The following is a 12,588-nucleotide window of genomic DNA, read 5'->3' as shown; positions in this document are numbered from 1 at the left end:
GAGAATTCACTGCATTTCCAACCAGGCGTTCAACAAAATCAACTTTAGCTTGAGGCTTCGGAGGTGCGGAAAACACGCGACCACTACGGGTCAAACCACTTACATCAGCAATATTCACAACAGAGGAGGATGGCAAAGTCACCTCTTTCCCATCTTCTACAGCAACAACATTGTATCGGAAGGGAATTGCCTTTTCGGACGAATAAGGCACAAGACCGGCCGACTTGATAATCAGGGAAGGAGAAACCTTCGGCTTGCTACCATCATACTTGATAATAACAGGTTCAGGTATCCGAAACACTGGAGAGATCACGTTGACCTCTGGCTCATCTTTGTCAACATTCCTATTCTGAAGGATCTCAATAACTCCTTCGTCCAGCATTTCCTGAAGATCTTTGCGCACCTGGCGACAACCCAATCTGTTAACAGAGCAAATTCGACATCTGTCATGATCGTGTTCATAGTGACTGTAATCGCACAACAAATGATGCAACTCCACCAGAGATTGTCGAATATGGCTAACATATTTGACTTTGTACTTGCCAGGGCAACCCTGGACCATGTTGACAGATTTCCCATGCTCGGGCAATGGGTTCTTCTTAACATTAGGACCTACGTCCTCAAAGCACAAAATGCCGCACCTCATAAGGTCCTGAACCTTAGTCTTCAACGGAAAACAGTTCTCCACGTCGTGGCCGGGAGCACCAGAGTGATAAACACAAGGCAATTCAAGCTTATACCACCACTGAGGGTTAGCAGGAACAGCAAGTGGATCTCTCAGAGTAATCAACTTCCTCTCTATCAAAGAGGGATACAGTTCTGCGTATGTCATCGGAATCGGATCGAAAGTGATCTTCTTCCTCTAATAACTCGTGCTGGCTTGATTACTGTTGCGAGGCTGATAGGCCTTCTGTTGAGGACGGTGTTGTTGCTACTGATATTGCTGATTATCTCTAAAAACAGGTGCTATATGAGCCACCTGGTGTTGATTACTGGCAGGACGCACAGTCTTCCTCTTCACAGAGGGTCTTCTAGGTTTCACATGGGAGGTCACAACATGTGCCTCTCCATCTTTCTTCTTCGCAAACGTCCCATATCGTTTGGCAGAAGAGCCTTCTTCCTTGGTCAGACGTCCTTCTCTAACCCCTTCTTCTAGACGCATCCCCATGTTCACCATCTCGGTGAAGTCCGAAGGAGCGCTAGCAATCATCCGCTCATAATAGAATGAACTCAAGGTCTTCAGAAAGATCTTGGTCATTTCCTTCTCTTCTAGCGGAGGCACAATCTGAGTTGCCAACTCTCGCCACCTCTGGGCGTACTCTTTGAACGTTTCCTTATCCTTTTGGGACATGGCCCTTAGCTGATCTCTATTTGGAGCCATATCCATATTATACTTGTACTGCTTGACGAAGGCTTCGCCAAGGTCATTGAAGGAACGAATGCTCACACTGTCAAGCCCCATATACCATCTCAGAGCTGCACCATACAGACTGTCCTGAAAGTAATGAATGAGCAACTGGTCATTATTAGTCTGAGTTGACATCTTCCTGGCATACATGACCAGGTAGCTGAGAGGACAAGTATTCCCTTTGTATTTTTCAAAGTCAAGGACCTTGAATTTCACAGGAATCTTCACATTGGGAACCAGGCATAATTCGGCAGCAGACTTGCCAAAGAGATCCTTTCCTCTAAGAGTTTTCAATTCCTTGCGCAGCTCAAGAAATTGATCATTCATAGCATCCATCTTCTCATGAACATCTGGGCCCTCAGATGGCTCAGAATGATAGATGGTGTCGTCTACCCTAGGCACGGTATGCACGACAGGAGGAGGAACAGCAAGGACCGGGCTAGATGTCAGCATCGAAGCAAAAGTTGGAGCAGGGCCCTCAAGCATGAAGTTGGGAGGCATCCCCCATGGAAACTCGGCTGACATAGCTGTCGGCACAAAGTGTGCACTGGCTGCAGGCATAGTTGAGGAAACAATCTCAGAGATGACTGTCCTCTGGGGAGGAGTTTAAGGTGTTGGAGAATACTGATTCTGAGCATCCAGGAACGATTCCATCAAAGCACTCAGTCTGGCGACTTCCTCCTTGAGTTCACGGTTCTCTTGCTCTAGATGATCCATCAATCTGGAAGAGTTGACTCTGGTGTAGTACCGGTGAGTCAGCTTGTCTTCAAAATAAATGAAGAGCACAGAGTTAGACCACAGGACCAGAGGCTGAGAAAAACCTGCTTATGCATATGATGCATGTAATGCTTGTGCATATGATTTATTTTTTATTTCAAAGGAACTATAGGGTTTTATTTGCAAATTTTGGAAATATTAAGCATTTATCGCATATGGAAATATCTCATCATATATATCAGGAAAAAGAAGTACAACATTTGTCAATCATATACAAGAGAAAAGGAAAATAATCATCCTATGGATCCCTAGAAGCTCGGGACACAGGAAGAACAGATGAGCGAAGCCTCTTCACTTCCCTCTCGTAAGCTACCTCCATATCTGCTTTTTCCTTGGCGATTTGGTCATACCTCCTTTTCCAGAACTTGGAAGACTGAGGAAGTAGAGAAGTCCATGCATCATCAGGATCATCAATAACCTGATGCTCGAGGAACTCAATCAAAGCATCCTTCTGCTTAATCTGCTGAAGCAACTCTTCCCTTTCACGGATCCAGGCTCGTGATAGGTCTTCGTCTCTCAACTCCTCTACTCCTTGGTTAGGGAGGGTTGAAGGCCCAGCCACAACCAAAGGTGTAGGTCTCGGATAATCGTAAGGCATAAGATACTCAGACGCTCTCTTCCTTACCCAATCAGTATAAGGCTCCAAAGCAATGCAATTCTTAGGACCCAACTCATTCCTTCCTTTCTTATGGACTTTGCGCCAAGCACGAACCATTCTGGCTTTCAAGCCTTGGGGATTCTTACCCTCCTGAAAGAACACACCCTCTAACAGAACGTTATTAGGTTTATCCTTTAGGGGGAACCCAAGCTGACGACGTGCTAAAACAGGGTTGTAGTTAATCCCACCACATGTACCAAGAAGAGGCACATTGGAGAATTCACCACAAGAGTCGATAATCTGCACACCATCATACACACGGTTATACCAAGAGATATCATCATTAGTGAGAGACATAAGTCTCGTAGACCACCGTAGACATCCCTTGTTTTCCTTGAAAGTGACCGTCTGAGGTAAGTGAGAAATAAACCACTTATACAACAGAGGCAAACAGCACACAATAGCGCCACCACCCTTTGCATTCCTCAGATGCAAAGAGAAATAGGTATCACCCAACAGAGTCAGAACGGGATTAAGAGTAGAGAAGATCCTAATAGCGTTCACATCCACAAACTTGTCGATGTTGGGGAACAACACTAACCCATAGATGAGAAGTACAAATATGGCTTCAAAGGCATCCTCACTCATGGCCTTCCCATAAACAGTAGCTTGAGCAATGAGGAACTTAGAAGGGAGACCTTGAATTCCACCTTTGGTAGTCATATGAGCGCCAACCAGGGATTCGTCTATGTGCAACATGCCAGCTATCTCTCGAGAAGTAGGAATACTCTCCAAGCCACTGAACGGCAACTGATCCAGAATAGGTATACCCACAAGATAGGCATACTCCTCAAGGGTAGGCAAAAGCTGAAAGTCCATAAACGTGAAGCAACGATATAGAGGATCATAAAACTGCACCAATACACTCATCAAACCTTGATCCACCTGAGTAGTCAGAAGAGGAAGAAGCTTCCCAAAACGAGATTTGAAACCCAAGGGATCTAGTACATAGGATGTCAGATTCCTTAACTCTTTCAAATTGGGCTGTCTGAAGCTGTACTTCTTTGTATTCCTTCTTTGTCTTTCCATGTCTAAAAATTTTGCAAATAAACCCCTTAAGTTCCTTGAATATTTCCTTTTTTTTCCGATGACATGGATGCAGATGAATGCATGAATGCATGAATGCAACAATCACACTCAAGGATCAAGCAAAGCACACCAAACAAAGGTCATGGGATGGATCATATTATCCTTAATATCAATCATCCATTTTGGTGGATTATGGTTTACACCTTATCAACACCCAAGTTTCATTGATATTAAGGCCATATGAACGGATCGACCATGAATCAAGGGTTTGTTGCGAGTCACGAGCATGGAGTCTTGGTTAAGAACCACCCAAAGGGAGTGTACTAGGGCTTAAACCTGCCAAGCATGTTCTACCAGAGGTTCCCATAGTCATCATCCCATCTTTCGAATATTATCGGAGAAACGACTACTCGTATTCCAAAAATATTCTCAAGAGAGACTCTTATGAGTGTAGTATCGCGTAACAATCGCATCAAATCTTACATTTGAACGACCTCCGCACTACATCCTAAAAATAGGCCAAGATGGGTTAGGTAAACTAAGGTCCTTGGCTTCTAAGGTCTATATTGGAAAGAGTAATGTCGAACCACAACTTACTTGTGTGACATTATTGATCCCAACATTACCTTCACCAAGTGAATGGACTCGCAAGTCAACTTGCTAAGGAATAACTCCACACAAGTCGCCGAGACTATGCAATTCTCCTATCCTAAGTGCACTCGAGTTCGGGTATATAACTCATCTCACAAAGATCACCAAGCACACAAGCAATTGATATATCAAGCAATTCAATCATTACAAACAATACAGTAATCCCAAATTGCACAGAAATATGTCACAAACAATATAATACAACAAGTGTGAAAAGTTGGCAAAACCCACCAGGGAGATCTACTCTTTCATCCCCAGCAGAGTCGCCACTTTTCTGTTGCGGTGTATTCGTTACCATTGGAGATATTGATTAAATCCAAGGTAAATCATACAAAGTCGAGTCGCCACCGCACTTCTATTTATCCAAAGGAAAGGTTAGAAAGCGAACAAAAACCTAAAAGTTTTACAAACAAAACTAGTAAAAGAGACAGAGATCTGGGTAAGGGGGTTGGTTATGCAATGGGAAGGTGTTAGGCACCCAAAGCATCCTAGGTACTCCTAAGGAGCCCTTTTCACGCTTGTTGCAAAGGTTATTGTTTATGAAAATTTTATTTTGTGCAAACATGATTGAAGAGATGAGAGAAGAATATACAAGTTTATTTACATTTTGTGTTTGGATGGATAAACCCATTGCCTACGTACCCTCTTATGAAAAGATTAGGATTAAAACCACGTAGTTCGGGTAAAAAATTTCAAAACAAATGCGTGGATTGATTGGTCCAAAAGCCTTAAGGTCTTTTGTTATCAAAGGGAGAAAACTCGACCTGAAAAACCACAAGTCCACCATGTGAGGATAACTTCAACATGCTAGTGAGGGGTTAACCCTATAATAAGCATGGAAGACTTATTGTCCACTCACTAAGGACATAGGTGAGTATTACATCTACCACAAAGATAACTCAAACCTAATAGCTAAAGGTTATGAAAAATTTGATTAAGAAGTGGACATCGAAACCACAAAAGAACATTTGAATGGGTTACATTTACCAATTAGAAGTATGTACAAAAATGGTCAAAGTTGACTTAAAGATTCAATTCAGAATGAGTGTTATGAAAAGAAAGTTTGAAAATCAAAAGCATAAGGCTTAGGTTTCTAATGTTGAAAACAAGTCAAATGTTTGCACAAAAACGTTTTTGGTTTGGGTTAGGATGGAGAAATGAAGAAAACCAAAAGGTGATGGATATGGAATGAAACCACACTAGGAGTTCCTCTCTTGAGATCATATAGATGATCCAAGTAAGTTCCTTTGGAATAAGCAAGCACAAAGTAAAAGCAAATAAACAAATCTCAAAAGAGATCCTCAAATGAAAGGAAACAAGATGCCAATATATGGACTTACACCCAACTCCTATCAACAAAACGGAAACAGAATGCCAATATATGGACTTAGATCCGACTCCAAACAACAAAACGGAAACAGAATGCCAATATATGGACTTAGATCCGACTCCTAACAACAAAACGGAAATAGAACGCCAATATATGGACTTATATCCGACTCCCAACCATAACAAACAAATGTCAAAAGCAAACATGCCAAAAGCAAACAATGCAAACAATCATCACACACTATATACATACAAGAGGCTTCAAACCAATGGGTGGGCTTTAGTCAAGAGGGGTCATATCAACCTCGACAAACAAGCCAAACTGTACAAGGGTAGTTTGTAGCTCTTAACCACTAACATTGAGAGTTAGGGTGAAACTAATCAAAATGGAAATGAGGATGAGACCTCATGCTCTTAACCCTGGCCTGGGTGAGCTCATGATAAAGAAAGCCTGGGGATCCAGAAAGTGAGATCCTATTTCACTTGACAGACACTGGACAAAGATCTTGGGTACATGTTCATGAGCATCAACACGTAGTGCGAGCATAATGAACGACTCACTGAATAACGGGGGATTGGCTACTAATCCCTTCTATCCGTCAATTGCATCTTCACTTAGTAGGACTTATCAAGTAGCATATGCCTCATCTTGGAGGTCTTTGGCACAAATGTAAACAAACACAAACAGAGCCTCTTAAGGAGGACTTGCCAGCAAAATGCCTGCCAAAAAGGTGACAGGACTTCCAGACTACATGGAGTAAGAGGATAACTACCTAAGTGGTGTATCAACCACAATCCAAAGCTCAAGCAAGAGCTAAAAGCAAGCAACTAATGTACCTGTACAAAAGCTAAACAGTTAATATCTCAGACAGAAAACAAACAGACAAACAATGAATCTTTCCAACAACTACACAATTCAATGAGCAATGGTCAAGCAATCAAATAAGGCAATGAGCTCAACACATCAATTTAAATCCCTACAAAACATAAAGAAGTCAGAACACAATCCAATTTGCATCTCAAAAGGTGAGCAACTCAACCATTAATGCTAAGTGTCCAAACCTGAAACACAAGACAAGGTTAGTTCATGTACAAAACACTAGTACAGAGACCAAGTTCAAAACCAAACCAAATGATCAAAACAGGACTCAATCTTCCATATATTGCACACTCAAACATTCAACAAAGTGTCCTCAAAAGAACCAACATCAATTCACAAGTCAAGTAGCTCAAATGATCCATGTAAAGCAAAGGCAAGCAAATGGGCACAAAATGGACATCCAAATTAGAAAATCCAAATCAAAACAGAAAAGCAAGCAATGGCTATGAAATGTTTTATGCAAGCTACTCATGTCATGAACAAACAATGTGCAAAAAATTAAATCCAGAAGAGTTCAAATGATAGATGAATAAAAATGCACAAATGCAATACAAAAAATGTGACACAAATTGTCACATACATCTTCATGTGTCAAAAACAATGATAGCATATGAGAAAAAATTCAAACCAATGCTCAAAAATTCATATCACATGTGAAGATCAATCACACAAAAAATCAGATCAATTGGATCAACACATAGCATTTCACAAGGCAATGAACACAACATGTCAAATTAATACAATGTCCAATCAAAAAATCACAAATAAAAATCCAGCAGAAAATAATTCATGAAAATAATATCAGAAAAAACTAGACATTAAAATAAAACTATGAAAAAAAATTTGGAGTTAATTTGGAGCATTTTTCTATTTTTAATGATTTTTAAAAGATGAACAAAATAATATGCAATAATAAAATAAAATGGAGGGAAAAACAAATTCAAATTAAATCAGAATTAATCAGGACCATTGGATCAGGCGCGAAATGTAATCAAACACTCCACGTTTGAACAATCAAAACGCAGCGCATCACTAATACAGTCATCATACACATCAGATTCAACGCACACACATGGCACGGTCAATGGAATCATGGCCAATGGAACAGACATGCAAGCAACACAATCAGCAACACGCAAGCATCAATGAAACGCATCGTTTTATCAAATGATTTGGCAGCACAATCAGCAAGTCAATGGAACGCATGGCAAGTCAAAGCAGTTAGGACCAATGGAATGGACACGAAGCGCTCGCATGGCAGCCACATAAGCAAAGCCCTAGCAAATAACCAGACGCCGGAGCTGTAGCTCCGGTCGTCTTCTCCGACCAAACAGGCGGTGGCGCCGCCGTACCAAAATGCAGAAATCAATAAATCCTATACCAATCGAACCAGCTTTCAACCAGGATCTCAGATATCATAATCATTTCATCTAATTCTCCCTAACATTTCCAGATCGAACGAAAACATTTATGACATCAAAACTGAAAGTTCACATAACATGCTCAATATTCATCCATTTTCGAATCTAAACATATCAGCATGCTCAGCTAAGTGAGATCTACACAACTATAACAAGAAAACAGCAAAAGGAGAGGATCGATTTCAACTCACTTGGAAATGCAGTGCTCGAAATTTGTGTCCTCAGGCTCTCAAAATCTCCAGATCTACTCTACTTTACTCCTCTTGAAGCTTTGTGCAAAGAGAATCCACTGAAACTAACTGGATCTAGCTGAATTTCAAATTCCATTTCCATGAAGATGCACTTGAATCTGCACGAAATCCAGCTCAATTTTCCAAACCAATGGTTGATTCTTGCTCAGGATTGCATTAGGATCAATAATCTACAAGAATCTTGAAGAGTTGTATGAAGAAAAATGAAATTCGAAGTGAGAGAAAAATGGAGGGAAATTGAAAATTTGAGATCTGAAATTCTGTTCTTGTGTGAATGAGATTAGGGTTTGGCTTTTATATGGTGTGCTAATGATGCTGAAATCCCAATTAAGCCTTGGTTAAACATGATTAGTGAGAATGTGAGGTGAATTGCAAAATTGCCAAATGCACCAACATGTCCATGCAACACGTGATCTTTTCCATGCTGAGCTTTGAATCCACTTAAAATCATCCAATGGTCATGATGGAATGGTTAATTTGCTTGTATCATAAGCCAATTTTGAATTATAGAATTTCCTTCCAAAATGAGCACATGTGAAATAATGAGCATACAAGCTTCTCTCATGCATGGCAAGGCTTGTTTTGAGAGGTATTGGTCATGAGGAGCATTTTGGAAAAAGAATGGACCAAATTGGAGCTTTGTATCAAAAGTTATGTCACTTTGAACTTCCATGCACACCTTGTGATCATTTGGCCATAACTTCTCAACTATTCATCATATGAACATGAAATAGGACTTTTTGGAAATGGGAGACAAAGATATACAACTCTCATGTTCACCAAAAATCCATTTGAAGCTTCTTTGATGTTGAAAAGTCAAGTTGAATGTGGACCAGAAACTTGCCATTTTTGGAAACTTGAAATTACAGGTCACTTTCCATTTTTAGTAACTTTTGCCATGACTTCAAAATCTTCATGATAGACGTTTGAAATTACAAATAGACTTCATTTGAACATGAATGAGGTGTTTAAATCATCTCCCCACCTCAAATCCATCAGTTGACTGCACAATTGACTTTTTTTGGTCTTCAGATGATCATGAAATGTTTTGATGAATTTGGGCCTTTACCACTTGATGAAATGGATTCAAAATGAAACCTTAGCTTATGTAAGCTCTATATAATGATCATGTGGTCCTTATACCAAGGAAAATATCTCAGCTCTTGCACAAAGGATGCTCTTGAAGTGCTTGACCTGTGATTGCTTGAGCTACAAAACAAAAAGGTTAATGACATATTTTTGTGCTTTTGGTTAGTAAACAAAATGAGAAAAGCAATGATATACAATACAAGCATGCCTGGCAATCTCAAACCACTCACAAGGAGGTCCCACCCAAAGGGAAAGGAAGCCAAGATGCTCAATGATCCTTGAGGCTATGTAATGCAATGCTATGATGCCATGTGGGATCTTAGGGACAAAATTGGGGTCTTATAGCGGCGACTCTGGTTTTATTGATGTTATGTTTATCCGTACCTTAATGATCATGAATTTACCGCTACAGAAATTAAGTGGCGACTCTACTGGGGAGTAATCCTCAGTGGGTTTAGCCTACTTTTTATGTGTATATAGTTGTGTATTTGTATGTTTGCATATTTGTTTTGTGTGATATAATCTGCTTATTGTGCTTGGTAAGACAAGTTCTAACCTGAAATTGAGTGCAATTAAGAGAGGAGGATGGTATAGTCATGTTCGACTTGTATGGAGTAATCCTTAATAAGTTGGCTTGAGACCCATCTACTCGACGGAGACCCTTTTGGAGCTATTGATGTCACACAAGTTATTTGTGGTTAGGAATTACTTTCTTTGATTTGGGGTCCGAGAAGCTAAGGACCGTAGAACATTTAACCCAACTTGGCCTATTTAGGACGTAGTGCGGAGACTATTCAAGTATAGACTTGACAACAATTGTTACATGATACTACACTCAGACGAGTTTCTCTTGAGAATATTATGGGTTGATGAGTCGGTCATGATCTACAGGTTTTATCCTTAGTACACTCCTTTGGGATGGTTCTTAACTTGACTCCATGCTCGTGACTCACAACAAACCCTTGATTCTTGGTTGATCTAATGAAGTCTTGTCAATATCAATGGAACTTGGGTGTTGATAAGGTGAAAACCATAATCCACCAAAGTGGATGATTGATCTTGACAATAACTTGATTCATCCCTTGACCTTTGTTTGTTTGCCTTGTATGTGATCCCTTATTTGTGATTGTTGCATTCATGCATTTGTGCGCATCATAACATTCATCACACGAAAAATATCTTCAAGGAACTGAGGTTTTATTTGCAAATAATTTTCAGACCATGGATTATGGACGAAGGAACACTAAGAAGTACAGTTTCAGATGTCCTAATTTGAAAGAGCTAAGGAAGTTGTCATCCTTTGTATTAGATCCCTTGGAGTTCAAGCAACGTCATGGAAAACTTTTATCTACGTTATCTGCTGATATAGTTCAAGGACTCTTGAGTGTGTTGGTTCAGTTCTATGACCCACTCTACCGTTCCTTCACTTTTCCTGATAATCAGCTTATGCCTACGTTGGAGGAGTATGCCCATCTCTTGGGAATACCTGTTTCTAACAAGGCGCCTTTTAGTGGATTGGAGGAGATTCATAGATCTCATATCATAGCTAAAGGTCTTCATTTGAAGAAGTCTGTGATTGAGGCTCATTGGGTGAAGAAAGGAGGAATATTTGGGTTGACGTTCGAGTTCCTTATTGGGAAAGCTACTGCTTTTGCTCAAGCCGGTAGTGTGGACGCTTTTGAAGCCATCTTTGTGTTTCTCATCTTAGATTTAGCTTTATTCCCTAACATTGACGGTTTTGTTGATGTTAACGCCATTAGAATCTTCTTGATTGGGAATCATGTGCCTACTCTATTGGGTGATATGTACGTATCTTTGCATCTAAGGAATTCTAAAGGTTGTGGAACCATCGTGTGTTGTGTTCCTCTTCTGTACAAGTGGTTTATTTCACACTTGCCTCAGACGCCTGCTTTTGTGGAGAACAAACAATGTCTACGGTGGTCTCAGAGACTCATGTCCCTCACTAATGATGATATAGTTTGGTATGACTCTGCATTGGGTAGCATGGAGATTATTGATAGTTGTGGTGAATTCTCTAATGTGCCTCTCATTGGTACACAAGGAGGAATTAACTACAACCCTGCTTTGGCTCGTCGTCAACTTGGGTTCCCTCTGAGAGACAAAGCTAATAACATTCAGTTAGAAGGTATTTTCTATCAAGAGGGTAAAGATCCCCAACATTTGAAGCAGAAGATGGTACATGCTTGGCATAATGTGCATATGAAAGGAAGATCCAAGCTTGGTCTGCGCAATTGTGTAGCTTTGGTAGCTTACACTCTTTGGGTGAAGAAGAGAACTTTGGAGTTGAAGATGTCGTACGCTTGTGAGAGACCTATGTCTGTGGTTGTGGTTGAGCCATTAACTATCCCTAACCAAGATGTAGAGGAGTTGGAAGACGAGCTCGTGAAGATGAAGCAAGAGAGAGATATGTGGGAAGAGTGGTTCCACGCTTTGAGCTGAAAGCATGAAGAGTTGCAACTTGAGTCTAAGGACAAGGATGCACTGATTGAACTTCTTGAGGACCGAGCAGTGAAGAGGCAAAGAGATCCAGAGGTTCCATCCTCCTCTAGTATGCATCAGCCTTCCGGTGCTTGGAAGAAGATTGTTGACCAACTTGTCCCCGAGAAGGCTCAGATGAAGACTCCTTTTGAGTCCAAGATTCGACGCATCCGAAGGTAGTACGCGCCTGTAGCCCAATCATCTGACACTGTTGTTAGGGGATCCTTAGGATGATTAGTTTCCTTTCTCTTGTACTTGAATTTTGGTTTCTGAAATTGTACTCAGTGTAATCCTTCCAAATTATATGAATAAAAGAGATTTTATGGTCAATCAGATTGTTACAATTGTTATCATTATATATTTACAAATAAAATAGTATGTTCCTTGAAATCAAAAATAAAAAAAACATTGCATTTCATGCATCATTTGCATAACATGCTTTCTTCTTCCAGATGTCTTATTGGTTATTCTTCTGTGCTTCAGCCAAGCTGACTCACCGATACAACATTCACGTCAATCAACCGAGAATCATGGAACATTTGGAACAAGAGAACCGAGAGCTGAAGGATGATATTGCTCGTTTGACTGCCATGATG

This window comes from Lathyrus oleraceus, chromosome 1 (assembly GCF_024323335.1).
Source record: "Lathyrus oleraceus cultivar Zhongwan6 chromosome 1, CAAS_Psat_ZW6_1.0, whole genome shotgun sequence".
NCBI classification, from domain to species: Eukaryota; Viridiplantae; Streptophyta; class Magnoliopsida; order Fabales; family Fabaceae; genus Lathyrus; species Lathyrus oleraceus.
This window is presented reverse-complemented; position numbering follows the sequence as displayed.